The following is a 15,571-nucleotide window of genomic DNA, read 5'->3' as shown; positions in this document are numbered from 1 at the left end:
TCTTATCTTAAGTTTTGCATGTAATTAGAGATGACAAAAAACATGTTTATAATGAGTCATCTCTTAGCCTTATCTTCAATAATTAGTTGTTCCTAAAAATATGGTGAGACAAATTGTGCTAAGAGATCATCTCTTGTCTTCTCTTAAATAAGATAAAACAAGCTTTCTCTTATGATTTCTCTCTCCTCCACCTCATCATTTATCCTACGTGGCAGTCTTAAGATAGAACCATTGTACATGCCCTTATTGAAGATAAGGCTAAGAGATGATTCATTGTAAACATTTTTCTTTGTCATCTCTAAATTACATACAAAACTTAAGATCAGACTATTTTATCAACCATTGCATATGCTCTTAGATAACACGTCATGTGTTTGAGCTATCTTTCATGTTCAAACAAAGAGATATCTGACGATAAGTAATACCTTATTTAGTTGAAAGGATTTTCAGAGGAAATCTGAGGAATCGGTGTTCAATAGGAATTTTGATAGATTGCTCATTCGGATTGTAGGAAACGTTGCTCCAGTTTCCTCTAGAATGCTACTTCAACCATGTGATTCCTCGGTGACCAAGGCAAACCTGATATCTTTCTAAATAAATTACTCCCTCCGTTTTGAATTACTTGTTTTAGATTTGTTTAGATACGGATGTATCTAGATTTATTTTAGTGCTAGATATCTCCGTATCTAGACAAATCTAAGACAAGTAATTCGGAATGAAGAGAGTAGTATTCAGTAATTAGGTCGAACGTCCAACATTCTTGAACGACGTATATATCTTTACTCTTAATGTCTGAGTTGATTAAATAGTATGATTTAGTTTCGTCCTACCACTTTCAACCGTTTTATTTCATTGGTTTTTTTTCGTCCGTCTCCCTACCCCACCGGTTTAGTTTCGCGTCATCCTCTCACACAATGAGAAAAAATTTGAACGGATCAGAACTTTTCATGTTTCGCGTCATCAGTTTAGTAATGCCTTTATATGAAAGAATCAATCACGATCAATCTTTAAAGATCAAAACTAAATTAATTAGACTTAACTTAAATCGCTCAATCACATTAATTAGAAAACAAATGATCAATTTTAAGAAAATTAACGTGTCGCTGCTCTCTGGATCAAACTCCTTCGCCTCGCTCCATCCCACGTATCTCTATTCACGCAGGAAAACAGAAAACTTTTTATCACCTTCCTTTCCTATTTGTTCTCTACCAAATCAACGATAAAGCCTCCTCTAGAGAAAACAAACGCACCACCCATTTGCTAACTCCCGAGCGAGGGTATCCTACTCGCGCACCCACCGCTGCCGCCATCCTTCCGCTAGCCGAGACCTTCCTCCCCTATGGAGACCAACCTGCAGTTGTGCGTTGGGACTAGCACTATCGTTGCCAAGCCCAAGATCAAGAAGCTCCAGTCCAGCATCCAAGCGCGGGTGGGCCCCAAGATTGCAGGGTGCCGCGTGATCAAGGTGGAGGTGCACCAGATCCCGGAGCACCCGCGCCCGTGGCGCGTGGCCCTGGTCGGCGACGCGGCGGGGTACGTGACCCGGTGCTCCGGCAAGGGCATCTACTTCACGTCCAAGTCCGGGCAGCTTTGCGTGTAGGCGATGGGCAATGGCCAAGGAACGACGGCTGAAGAGCGCGGTGAAGGAGACCGGGATCAGGCGCGGGTACCTGCGGCGGTGGGACGATGAGTTCGTGCTGACGTTCAGAATCTTGGACCTGCTCCAACGCTTGTTCTACGGCGAAAACACGGGACACGAGGCACTGGTGGTCGGCTGGGGCCGGCGTTCGACTGCCACCTACACAAGCGGATGGCGCCCGGCGAGCCGTGGGCCGACCTCCAGCTGGTGTGGCGCACCACAGGCAGCATGGTTCGATACAACATCCTCGGCAAGGAGGTCCAGCGGCTCCAGCAGCTCGAGTTGCTGCGGGCTTAGAAAAATCCCTTCCATTCTCTTTCTGCAGGCAATTGGTACCGCCCATACAGTATTGAATTATGAGGTGAACCACCAGTCCACCATTGAGCACCATTTGATCTGCGGCTGCTACTTTGCAATCTTTGCAACCAGTCTTCCCTGCGAAATGACCGACTTGCCACACAAGTTGTGCTCGTGCTGACATGGCGCTGCGGCTGGTTAATTCCTTGTGTTGGAGAGGCCTAGAAGTTGGGCATCTACAGATGCTTGTCAGACTGAACTCTGAAGGTAATGCTCTGATGTTTTCTAAAATACTATTGACTGATCACAACATATTCAATCATTGGAAACCTGCACTTTCTCTTGTTTTCTTGAACTGGTGTTAACCATCATTCTATGACGTGAATACTGTGTTTTTCTTGTTTCAGAAAATAATATTATTTGAGAAAATCTTGCTATCTAAATGCCACTTGGGGGCACCTGAAATTATACTAACTTGCTGGAGCCTAGAACTAAACTATTAAGGTCCATATGTACTTGTAGACAGATCACGTTCTTCACAGCCTTAGATGTCAAATTGTAAGGGTATTGAAATCCCTAGGAACACTTATTCCTCTGCTATGTATTTCTTAGCTTGGTACATCTCTTGGTTGTTAAGAAATAGGTACAACATGCAACTAAATAGTTATTCATTTATTTTGATAGTATTTATTTGTGCATCTCTTGGATAGTGTTGTGATTTCCTAGAGCAGAAGATTATGAATTACATTCTCCTGTTGGGTATACATTTTAGGCATAATAGAGAAACGGTTCTCACTGAAATTTGGTTGGAAAACTCAAAAAACATTTTGCAAACTTATCAATAATTAATCAATTGGTTATTTCTACCTTACAATATTCACCGTTTGATTGAAGGTTGTTCTGACGAATGATATGAACACTTCTTTCAAGAGGATACACTGATAAGCAATGAAAATTGATTCTTCTTATTTATGGAGGATCCTTCCCGATGAGCTGATATGATTAATGGATATCTGAAATTAATAGATCATATATCAGTTGTCATATCTGAACGTGCATGCACATGCACTGTCAACAACGAGGCCACAAACGATGCAGTGGCCTGGAGGCGACCCTTGTCTGAATTGTTTTGGATATGCTACACTTCACAGTGTTTTCTTCTACCACAGTAACATGAATGTATGATCAATGTATCCATGAGGAATTGCGGGTTTTCGTTGCCACAAAGGCGCACACATATTGTTAAGGCAATGATGGTTTTGTAGTTTCAGGTATAAGACGACTAAGACAATTCTCAACTTTTATCTTAATTGTAGTTGATCGGTACCAATATTTGTTTGGACAGATGGTGACATTTTTATACTTTTTACACTACATTCATACTCACGTAGATGGACATAAAGAAAATGTGCCTGGTGAAAATGTGCCTTTTAGTAGAGTGAATTTTGCCAGATATGTGTTCTTGTTGTATGGTAAACTAAACTTTTATTGTAACTTCTACCTATCCTTGACAATTGCAGAATATTTCCTCTGGAAAAAACCTTGATATGTTTCACATTAGCGCAAAGTTATTGTTGGCAGCACAGTAAACCTACATCCGATGAATGACATCCCTTATTTGGTTATTGTTGTTGGACAATTTTTCTTATTTTGTTAGGATGCTCATGCTTACAGTTAGGTGACCGCAAAGATTTTTTAGTTTAGATTATAAGCTATCACATTATGTCCCTGTTATAACTACTAATCCATGACCATGTTTGGATACTCTAACACAGTTAGAGTTAGAGTTATTTTCTAACCCACTCTAACCCAAATAAGCACCTCTCCACCGGGATAGTTGGGTTAAATAGAACTAACCCACTCTAACCCTCCCTGTTTGGATACTTTTGGGTTATTTAAGCCTCCAACTAACCCAAACAAGCTCTAACCCCATGATCCAAACAAGGCCCATGTGCTGAATGGAAGCATCCTTTTACCATTCACGTATTATACTCTGTCGTACGTATACCGCACTCCGTTTGTGAATTTTTACCACGCCTCACATAGTTTACAATCTTAACTCCATTTCATTAACGATTTTCTAAAGTTCTCATCAATGTTAGGATATTCATTTTGTGTGCCACATTTAGCACGCAGAGTGCATATTGCTCTACATGTTCAGTGCTCTGACCGGAACGACGATGTGGTTTCAGGCCCAAAAATGCAATTTCCCAATAGAGGTTTGATTTTTTTTCTTTATTTCTGTTTCATAACTCAGTTTTGGTATGCTCTCTGAACCTGACAATAGTTTTCTTATGGAGATGGTACTTGAGAATAGATTAGTACAGTGAAGCCTTGGCTGCAGGCCGAGGTGCTCTGGCAGTGCAACTACGTGTTGCCCGTCGGCTCCGGCGGTGGCAAGTCATGTTTGGCATCACTAGGACCTTCGTTAGCCTATCCCCGTGGGCAGTCCGTGGTAAGATGCGGTGAGGGTGCGTGTGGTGGAGCAGATGAGTAATTTGATTTTCAGCTCAAAGTCAATAAGAAGAGGTATGAGAATAACTTGTTGTACAACTTCGATCATTAGAAAAAAAAAAGTTAATTTACGGTTGGTTGCAGATTGTACTTATGATGATGTGTGCTACTTCATTTGTATTTAATGGACCTCCCATCCCATTTTTTAGACATGGAGATGTTTGTAGTTTATTTTTTCGAAGGAGGGTAAACCTACTTGCAAGGAAAATTTGCTTGTTATGTTTCCGAGTCAAATGATAGAACAATTAATTGCTAAAAAAATTATACACATTTTTTGTAGCTAGGTTGTTGAGCGAGGGATGTTGATGGTCATGCTGGAACATGTTTAATTTTTAGGAATGCATCCATGGTCAAGTTTCCATAGACTTGCTAAAGTTAAAGGAAGATTTTCAAACGATGGTGAACTTCAAATAATGTTGTTTTTTGCCTTTGAACTTATCAAGTTTTGGTGTATGTTTTTCTGCTATTTTGATTGACCTTAACATGAAATATCTTTCAATAGGGCAAAGGTGACTCCTAATTGTTGTAGTTTCTCACTCGTCACAAAGGTGGTCTATGTTTTTTGTTGTTGTTGTGCTAGGCGTTATGGAAGGTGATGTTGAGACACACTTGTCGAGCTGGAGTAGGAGGAAATGATGGTAGCGAGCTAAGGGATACAAATGATAGACACCGATGGAGATGATGCGACAAGCGAAGGAGAAAGGTGGGGGATGTGGAAGGAGGGAGGGAGGCGGTGAAGCTGAGAGAAAGGAGGTAGACACCAAAGGAGTTGACATAGGATGAAAGCGAAGTTGTGCCCCAAGGTTAGATTGCCATCGTGTTGCAACTGTTCCCTTTCCATCAATGCTCATGTTCATTGTATTTTTTTTAAAGTCCGCAACTTTGGCAGCTCCACACAATTGTTGTCGAAGAAGATGGTAAACTCATTTAGGATGATTGTTGGGGTTATTGTGAAGCTCAATGTTTGGTGTAGTCTGTTGAAAAAGACGACAAGCCACTAGACACGAGTAACTGATAAATTTGTACAATCACTTCCATTTTTGTAGGAACATAGGTTGTAATTGATTTGGTAAAGAAGATGATAGAAGAGACTGTGCTTCATGTGGACCTTCAGGTGAAGGACAAATTACATCATTGTGACATCAAATAATTGTTCATTCATTAGTCACTTATGATGATAAATTTGCAACATGAAGTACGTATCTGAAAGTATCTTATTTGATTTATCGGTTTTGTGAAATCTCACAGGCCTGATTTTTTTTATGTTAGTCACTTTTTGCTTTGCACGAGGCCGAAGGTGGGGACGGCGATGCTGAGCCGTGTATGAGTGGGAGCCGGCAAGAGCAAGTCCGAAACTTAATGGGGGGGGGGGCAAGACGACGATGGGGGAGGTCGATGCGAGGGTAGGGCAGCGACAACAGGCAGCCGTGGAGGGTGGAGGCAGGCGGTTAGGCCTGCATAGGCCATGGGAAAGGAGGAGGAGCCGTCATGGGAGAGGAGGAAGATGAACATTTGGTGACATGCTCCTAAACGTTGGATGTTGATCTGATGGTCCAAAATAAAAGTGGCGGGCACAAGAAATATTTTTTAGGTATAGTCGTCCCTTAATTTATTTACCATCATTTGCCCGTAGCAAATCACGGGCATTCTACTAGTCATACAAGAGGTTCAACTACTCAGACTTACAGTTTGAGAGGCAAATCTGACACCAAAATTTATAAAGTTGCGACTAATTAATATCTTCAAGTTATTTTTAGAAGTCCAGAATTATATCACTACAGTTGCAAAAATAAAAATGAGAAGACACAAACGGTTTGCGTCTCGATACATTCATAGAAAGAAGAGAACATAAAAGCCCTAGGAAGGGCAGCACCTGAAGATTACAACACAACGCCTCTAACTACAAGGCATGGGCGGTGCCACTGCCATGTCAACTGGTTCAACGCCCCCAAACGGAATAAACACTGCCAGGTGGATCTCCTCATCCGATGGGTGAAAATGTTTGTCTTCCAGAGCCAAATAAGTATCTGACAACCAAAGCGATGATTTCTTTACTCATAAGCACATGGTTTGAAGCAGGTGCGTGACAATAACGCTTCAGAGTTCTGCAACATCAGTAGGATAGAACTCTTGCTGAAAAAAAAGACAGAGACGAATTGAGCCATCGCTCGCTTAACCACCAGTGCAAGTTAAATTTCTGTAATTTTTCATCCCACTTGTTGGTCCATAAGTGGATGGGAGAGGAATGGACGGAGCGAGAGAGAGGGAGAGAGTGAGCTAGGGTTTGAGCTCGTCGATCGGATTGGGGTTTCTTGTGGGGTCGATGATGGGCCGGGCCTGTCAGGCGGACGCACTCGGGCGTGTCCGGGCCGCCCCATATCCGCCCTATATTTGGGCTACATATGAGGGGTGTCGGTCAGCCCGAGCGTTTGTCCGCGGTTTAAGAGGTCTGACTGGGTCGATTTTTTTATCAGCCAGTGACCGGACGGCCTGCCCGGACATTTGAGACGGGTACGAGAGGCCTGGCTGTAGATGCTCTAATATTCTTATAAAAAATATTCACAATTTTTACCAAAAAAATCACAAACTTCAAGAAGATGTGCTTGAGTTTCTAAGAAATATCCCCAAGTTTTTTTAAAAAAGGTAAATTTGAAATATGTTCATAATATTTTAAAAAACCATGAATTTTAAAATAGATTCAAAAGTTTTGAAATGAAAATTTTAATAAACTCATGAATTCTAAAAAAATGATTATGAATTGTAAGAAAGTAAAGGAGAAAAGAAAAAGGAAATGAAAAGATGAAAAATCAAAAGAAAAAGGAAATGGGAAAAAATGCAAACCGGTAGAAAAACCTACAAAAAACTAGGACACCCGAGGAAAACCCTAAAAGAACGGCCCCAGCCAGTGAGCCTCTCGTCGAGAAAAAAAAATGAAAATTGTGAAGAAAAGGAGAAACTGCTGGCTATAGTTTTGGGCCGCCCCATGTGTCTAGAAGGGTGCGCGAATTGTACTGATTGTGCGTTATACTTCGCTACAGGCGATAGACAGGAAAGCCAGGTATTATTGTCCCATCCGGTCACTGTCCTGCTCGCTGGCTAGTACATTTGGACCAATAGCTTCACCGAGGATATTAAACTTGGCTCATCGTCATCCCTTAATGGAGTAGTTAGAGCATCTCCAACAAATGATGAAAAACTTGGTCATGTAAAGACTAATATAGGATTTGAGTGAGAAAAAAATCATCACCACGGCAGCTGTTGCTTTAACACATAATGAAAAACTTGGTGACGTAAAATTGGAAACCAATTGAAACATGAGATCCAACAGTGGGGACACCAAGAGGTGGATCTAGCAGTTGCTAGGAGGCGAGCTCGAATTTGGCTCGGGAAGGTCGTTGGGGTCGAAACGGTCAGGGCGACTAGGATAGGAGGCAAGAAGGACCAGGAGCCGGGGGTGCGGCCAACTTCATCGGTGGCGCGTCGCGTGGCCTCGCCAAGACCTCCGAACGGGGCCGGCGGCCCGGCGATGGTCAGACCGGGATTGGAGGTAGTCCACCCGCTAATCTACCTCGACGACCGATGGTGGTGCGTCACGACCATCTCAGACGGTGGGGGCAGGGAAATGACCGGAACAGGTTAGAAATCGACGGCGCGTTCCAAGCTTCTGTGGTAGCGGTCGGCTTGCAACAGTTGTCTCGGCCAACGAAAACGAATGGCAGGGCTGGGGACAGTCGCGGAAGTGGCGGTAGCGGCGACCGGCGGCGAGAATATTTCGAAATCGGGTGTAGATCAGGCGGCATAGAAGTTTTAGAGGGTGTTTGGTTGAGAAGTCCTAGGACTTTTTCTAGTCCGTGTGACTAATAAAAAAGACTCTCTAGTAGAGTCTTTTTCTAGTCCCTGTAGAAAAGTCCCTCCCATTTTATTCCTAAGGAGTTTTTAGGGACTTTTTCTAGTCTCTAGAACTAAAAAGTCCCTGAACCAAACACCCTTTAGCGTGCCGGTTGGGTTTTAGTCGTGACGTGTTGGTTTTTGGGTAACCGCTAGCACGGGGCTCGAGGTATCCGCCTGCTCGTGACCGAGCTGAGCAACCTCGTATTGTGCAGGATGGCATCGAAGCAATTCTTGCGGCCAGGACGTGGGCAGAACCGATGTGGCGAAGTTGATCGATCGATTCGATTGAGCTCCCTTGGTCCTTTGTGCTTCAACAGGCGCATCTGGACCGAGTTATCCCTGTCACGATTCTGGATCGCCAACAGGATCGGCAAGTATGATGTACCAACTATTTGGTGTCAATATCGGCTACAACAATGCTCGAGTGCTCAGCTCATGCATGCATTGACAACCTGCCAGAGGATAGTACTCCCTATCCTAAAATAAGTGTCTCAATTTTATAATAACTTCAGTACAAAGTTTTACTAGACTTAAGACACTTATTTTGAGATGGAGGGAGTATTTTTGACTAGGCTGATCTCCAGGAGACCCTTGCCAAGATCTTCAAGTGATCTTGCAAGCAACTTAGAACTGCGCAAGACCTTTGGAACTGCAACCAAAGGAACGATGAGTCGGTTAGGGACTACGTCCGTCGCTGGACCCAACTCTGCAACTCTATCGAGAACGTCTTAGAGGCCCAGGCCATTCAAACCTTCAAACAGGGGGTCAAGAACAAGCTCTTGTGGCACAAGCTGGCCAGAAAACGATGTGCAAACTATTGGCCCACTCATGGAGTTCACCAACAAATTTGCCACCAGAGAGGAGACCATGATCCTCAAGGCGAAGGTCCCTTAGGACAAGAGCAAATCAAAAGCCGAGTCCTCCGTGCCTAAAGGCAATTCTAACTTCGACCGAAGAAACAGCTGCAATAACTGCAAACATAAGCGCAAAGGTGGCGGAAGGGATGGAGTCAGTGATGCCAACTTGGTCGTGGCTCCCAAGCATGGTGATGACAGCTCGCAGCAAGATCGTCTGCGGCAGTAGTGCAAATCGCAGAGGTTGTCTTATGAATATGACGAGAGCCTGGGCTAGCCTTGCAAGTTCCACAACACCAAGGAAAGACCGGCGTTTCACTACTTAGAGTTCATCAACGTGAAGCGCATCCAGTCGGAAAAAGCCGCCTAGAGATGACAATGAAGGTAATAAGAGTAAAATCTATTTTAAACCTTGAACTCATACGCTCCATCGTTTTTAAACCCCAACCTCCAAAACCCTGAAATCGGCACCCTCGACTCCCTAATCCCGGTCGTTTTCGTCCTTATTGCGTCTGATAAGAGGATTAGGTGACATGGCACCGTGGGACGCCGATTTGCCACTTAATTGCTCCACTTGGGTTAACCCCTCTCCCAGCTCTCTCTTTCTCAGTGGGGAACAGCGTGCTAGGGTTTGTCAGCCATGATTGGCGACAAGGAGAGGATGGTGTTTGCCGGCGCCGCCGCGACGAACCACCACGATGTCTTGCTCCTCTGGTAATTCATCGGCTTCTCGAGGCAGTGGGCTCCGAAGGAGAGGCGCGGCAGCAAGGTCTCTGGTGCCCTATCGGGAGCAACCAATGGCTTACGAGCCGGCGATGATTTGTGCTCGGTACGGCAGGAAGGCGCCGCGGTGGATATCCTGGAGTTCGGCGAACCTTGGCAGGAGATATTATTCCTGCGTAGATTCTCAGGTATCCTTGATTCCTCACCTGTCCTCTTTGTTGAGGAACGCAGTAATTTCAAAAAAGTTCCTACGCACACGCAAGATCATGGTGATGCATAGCAACGAGAGGGAAGAGTGTCGTCCACTTACCCTCGTAGACCTAAGCGGGAGGGTTATGACAACGCGGTTGATGTAGTCGTACGTCTTCACGATCGACCGATATATCCCTAGTACGGAACGTACGGCACCTCCACGATCTGCACACGTTCAGCTCGGTGACGTCCCGCAAACTCACGATCCAGTAGAGCTTCGAGGGAGAGTTTCGTCAGCACGACGGCGTGATGGCGGTGATGATGATGCTACCGAAACAGGGCTTCGCCTAAGCACCGCTACAATATAATCGAGGTGGATTATGGCGGAGGGAGGCACCGCACACGGCTAAAAGATCAATGATCAACTTGTGTGTCCATGGGGTGCCCGCCTCCCCCGTATATAAAGGAGTGGAGGAGGGGGAGGGCCGGCCCTTTATATGGCGCGCCCTGGGGGAGTCCTACTCCCTCCGGGAGTAGGATTCCCCCCTTTCCTAGTAGAAGTAGGAGCCCTTCCAAGTAGGAGTAGGAGAGGAAGGAAGGAGGCGAGAGGGAGGAAGGAAAGGGGGGTCGGCCCCCCTCCCAATTCGGATTGGGCTTGGGGGCGCGCCTCCCTCCTTTCCCTTCCCTCTCCTCTATTCCACTAAGGCCCATATACTCCCCGGGGGGTTCCGGTAACCTCCCGGTACTCCGGAAAAATGCCCGAACCACTCGGAACCATTCCGATGTCCAAATATAGGCTTCCAATATATCGATCTTTACGTCTCGACCATTTCGAGACTCCTTTTCATGTCCGTGATCAAATCCGGGACTCCGAACTACCTTCGGTACATCAAAACACATAAACTCGTAATACCGGTCGTCACCGAACGTTAAGCGTGCGGACCCTAAGGGTTCGAGAACTATGTAGACATGACCGAGACTCATCTCCGGTCAATAACCAATAGCGGAACCTGTATGCTCATATTGGTTCCTACATATTCTACAAAGATCTTTATAGGTCAAACCGCATAATGGCATACGTTGTTCCCTTTATCAATGGTATGTTACTTGCCCGAGATTCGATCGTTGGTATCTCAATACCTAGTTCAATCTCGTTACCGGCAAGTCTCTTTACTTGTTCTGTAATGCTACATCTGTAACTAACTCATTAGCTACATTGCTTGCAAGGCTTATAGTGATGTGCATTACCGAGAGGGCCCAGAGATACCTCTCCGACAATCGGAGTGACAAATCCAAATCTTGATCCATGCCAACTCAACAAACACCATCGGAGACACCTGTAGAGCACCTTTATAATCACTCAGTTACGTTGTGACGTTTGGTAGCACACAAAGTGTTCCTCCGGTATTCGGGAGTTGCATGATCTCATAGTCATAGGAACATGTATAGTTATGGAAAAAGCAATAGCAACAAAAACAAAACGATCATCGTGCTAAGCTAACGGATGGGTCAAGTCAATCACATCATTCTCTAATGATGTGATCCCGTTAATCAAATGACAACTCATGTATATGGTTAGGAAACATAATCATCATTGATTCAATGAGCTAGTCAAGTAGAGGCAAACTAGTGACACTCTGTTTGTCTATGTATTCACACATGTACTAAGTTCCGGTTAATACAATTCTAGCATGAATAATAAACATTTATCATGATATAAGGAAATATAAGTAACAACTTTATTATTGCCTCTAGGGCATATTTCCTTCACTCTTTTTCTCTGTTTTTATTGTGACAAACTCTGAATTTTCTGTGTCATGAACTAAACAATATGGCTTCATCGACTGGCATGATGACACCCCCACGACTCCATGTAGCAACCAGACCTCAAACAGTCTGATCTCTGTGCTCCAGTGTCATCCCTGGATCAGTAATGCTGACACCACACAATACTTGGAGGATTTATAACAGAGTAGCAATCACACACTTATTACATTGAGTGTCTCAGAAGAGAACTTATTACAATAGATATGGCTTAAGGCCATCTAATAACAATAACAGCGGAAGGCTTGGAAGATAAGTAACAGGCGGCACACTCCGGGTATTCTATCGCAGACAAACAAACAAGCATACAATAAGTACTCATCTAATGCACATGTAAAACTCAAATTAGGTCTCTAACCAGAAGGTTCAACTTAAGAACTCCGGTTGGCAAAAAGAATCAAATCCAACGAAGCAACGAAAGTCAAATGGCGAAAGAAAACAACTTCATTCTAGCAATCTGGATCTAGGTCAAATTTTATAGTAGCAAAATCTTGTTTAAGTTGGTTAAACGGATAAAGGGTTTCGAGACGAAACTCTAGGCGCTTGAATCGCCTGATTCCGATAAACGAGCGAAAAATTAAACTAAAACAAAAATCGGATCAGGAATCGCGATCAGAAAAATCGCGGATTTAATCCGAGAAAAAAGAAAAACGACGAACGTTGAATTTTTTTTCGACACGGAAATCGAGGCGCGACGAACCTCGGGCGGCGGGATCATCGGCGGCGGCGACTCCGGCGGCGCGCCCGGATCGAGGCGGGGCTGATGGGCTGGGGCGACGCTATTTAAAGGCTGCCCCCGGGCGTTGTCCCGCTCGGGTACGGCCCGAAGTCGGTTCGTTTTTTTTAATTATTCCGCTCGGAAGAAAAATAAAAAGAAATACTAAACGGACTCCAAAAATTCCGAAATAAATTTTCGCGGGCTTCTAAAATCAAGCCGCACAAGGTGAACATTTATTTGGGCCCTAAATGCAATTTTGAAAAACGCACTTTTTTCCTAAATTCAAATAAAACACCGAAAAACTTCGAAATAAAATCTTATTTGATTTTTTTATTAAATCCTCAATATTTCTTTATCTTGGGAAAGTCATTTTATTCCCTCTCTCATATTTTTGTAATAGAAATAATTGATGATAAAATAAATAAAATCAAATGATCCTATTCTCAAAATTTGAGAGAACTCAAATATGAAAATAACGAAATGCCCAACTCTCTCTGTGGGTCATTGAGTTGCGTAGAATTTCTAGGATCAACCAAAATGCAAAATAAAATATGATATGCATGATGATCTAATATATAATATTCCAAATTGAAAATTTGGGATGTTACAAACCTACCCTCCTTAAGATGAATCTCGCCCTCGAGATTCGGGTTGGCTAGAAAATAGGTGAGGGTGGTCTTTGAGCAAATCTTCCTCTCGTTCCCAGGTGGCTTCATCCTCCGTGTGGTGGCTCCACTGAACCTTGCAAAACTTGATAACCTTGCTGCGAGTAACTCGGCTGGCAAACTCGAGGATCTTAATTGTTTTCTCCTCGTAGGTCAAATCGTTATCCAACTGAATAGTTTCCAATAGCACTGTGTCTCTCAACGGTATGTCAGCCATCTCCGCGTGACACTTCTTTAACTGAGAAACGTGGAACACATCATGTACTCCTGACAATCCTTCGGGCAATTCCAACTTGTAGGCCACTTCTCCCATACGCTCCAAAACTCGATATGGTCCTACAAATCGTGGCGCTAACTTCCCTTTAACTCCAAAACGCTTTGTTCCTCGAAGTGGAGATACTCGAAGATAAGCTCTGTCTCCGACTTCGTAAATTGTCTCCTTGCGTTTAGAATCTGCATAGCTCTTCTGTCTGGACTGGGCTACTTTGAGCCTATCGCGAATCAACTTCACCTTATGTTCAGACTCTTTAATCAAGTCAGGACCAAACAACTGGCGATCTCCAACTTCATCCCATGACAACGGTGTCCTGCACCTCCTTCCGTACAAAGCTTCGAAAGGGGCCATCTTTAAACTGGTTTGATAACTATTGTTGTAACAGAACTCTGCATATGGCAAATTATCGTCCCAACTAGATCCGTAATCTAGCGCACAAGCTCTCAGCATATCCTCCAAAATCTGATTGACTCTCTCGGTCTGTCCATCTGTCTGTGGATGAAAAGTTGTACTGAATTCTAGCCTGGTTCCCAAAGTTTCGTGCAACTGCTTCCAGAACTTTGAGGTAAACTGGGTTCCTCTATCTGATACGATACTCCTTGGAACTCCATGCAGACATACGATCCTGGTCATGTATATCTTTGCCAACTTAGCACTGGTATAAGTGGTCTTTACTGGGATGAAATGAGCTACTTTCGTCAATCGATCAACTACAACCCAAATCGAGTCATAGCCTGAACGAGTCCTGGGCAATCCCGTGATAAAATCCATGCCTAGCTTATCCCACTTCCATTCGGATATCGGCAATGGTTGTAACAATCCTGCTGACTTCTGATGCTCTGCCTTTACTCTCTGACATACATCACAAACTGCTACATACTCCGCAATATCCTTTTTCATTCTGGTCCACCAGAAAATATCCTTCAAATCCAAATACATCTTGGTATTTTCTGGGTGAATCGAATACAGTGAGTCGTGTGCCTCTTGCAAAATCAAATTTCTGATCTCCGGGTCATTGGGCACATAAACGCGGTCTTCAAACCATAAGGTGTCGTGCTCATCCTCACGAAATCCTTTAGCTTTTCCTTTGCTCAGTTTCTCCTTTATAGCGGCAATCTCTTTGTCAGCTTTCTGAGCTTCTCTGATTCTATCCATCAAAGTTGACTGAATCTCCAATGCTGCTACATAGCCTCTCGGAACTATTTCCAAACATAGTTCACGAAGATTATCTGCTAACTCCTTTGGTATTCCTCCCGTCATTAATGTATTGACATGGCTCTTATGGCTTAATGCGTCAGCTACTACATTAGCCTTTCCGGGGTGGTAATGGAATCTCATATCATAATCCTTGATGAGCTCCAACCATCTCCTTTGTCTGAGATTTAACTCCTTCTGTGTGAAGATGTATTTCAAACTCTTATGATCCGTGTACACCTCACAATGATTTTCAATGAGAAAATGTCTCCATGTCTTCAATGCATGCACTACGGCTGCTAACTCCAAATCATGCGTAGCATAATTCAACTCATGAGGCTTCAGTTGTCTTGAGGCATATGAAACAACTCTCCCTTCCCGCATACGCACTGCTCCAAGTCCTCGACGTGAAGCGTCGCAATACACCTCATAATCCTTGGTCTGGTCTGGCAAAATCAACACTGGTGAGGTAACCAAACGTTTCTTCAACTCCTGGAAACTAGCCTCACATTCGCCTGTTCATATGAACTTGGTATCTTTCTTCAACAACTCAGTCATAGGCTTCGCAATCTTTGAGAAATTCTCAATAAATCTCCGGTAGTATCCTGCGAGTCCAAGGAAACTCCGGATCTCTCCAACTGTTGTTGGGGCTTCCCACTTGGTCACAGTTTCAACTTTAGCGGGATCCATTGCTATACCTTCTCCAGATATAACATGTCCGAGGAATCCTACTTCCTTCAACCAAAACTCACATTTGCTGAACTTGGCATATAATTGATGTTCTCT

Source organism: Triticum urartu, chromosome 3A (genome assembly GCF_056163025.1).
Source record: "Triticum urartu cultivar PI428250 chromosome 3A, HENAU_Tu73, whole genome shotgun sequence".
Taxonomy (NCBI): Eukaryota; Viridiplantae; Streptophyta; class Magnoliopsida; order Poales; family Poaceae; genus Triticum; species Triticum urartu.
Note: the sequence above shows the minus strand (reverse complement) of the source record.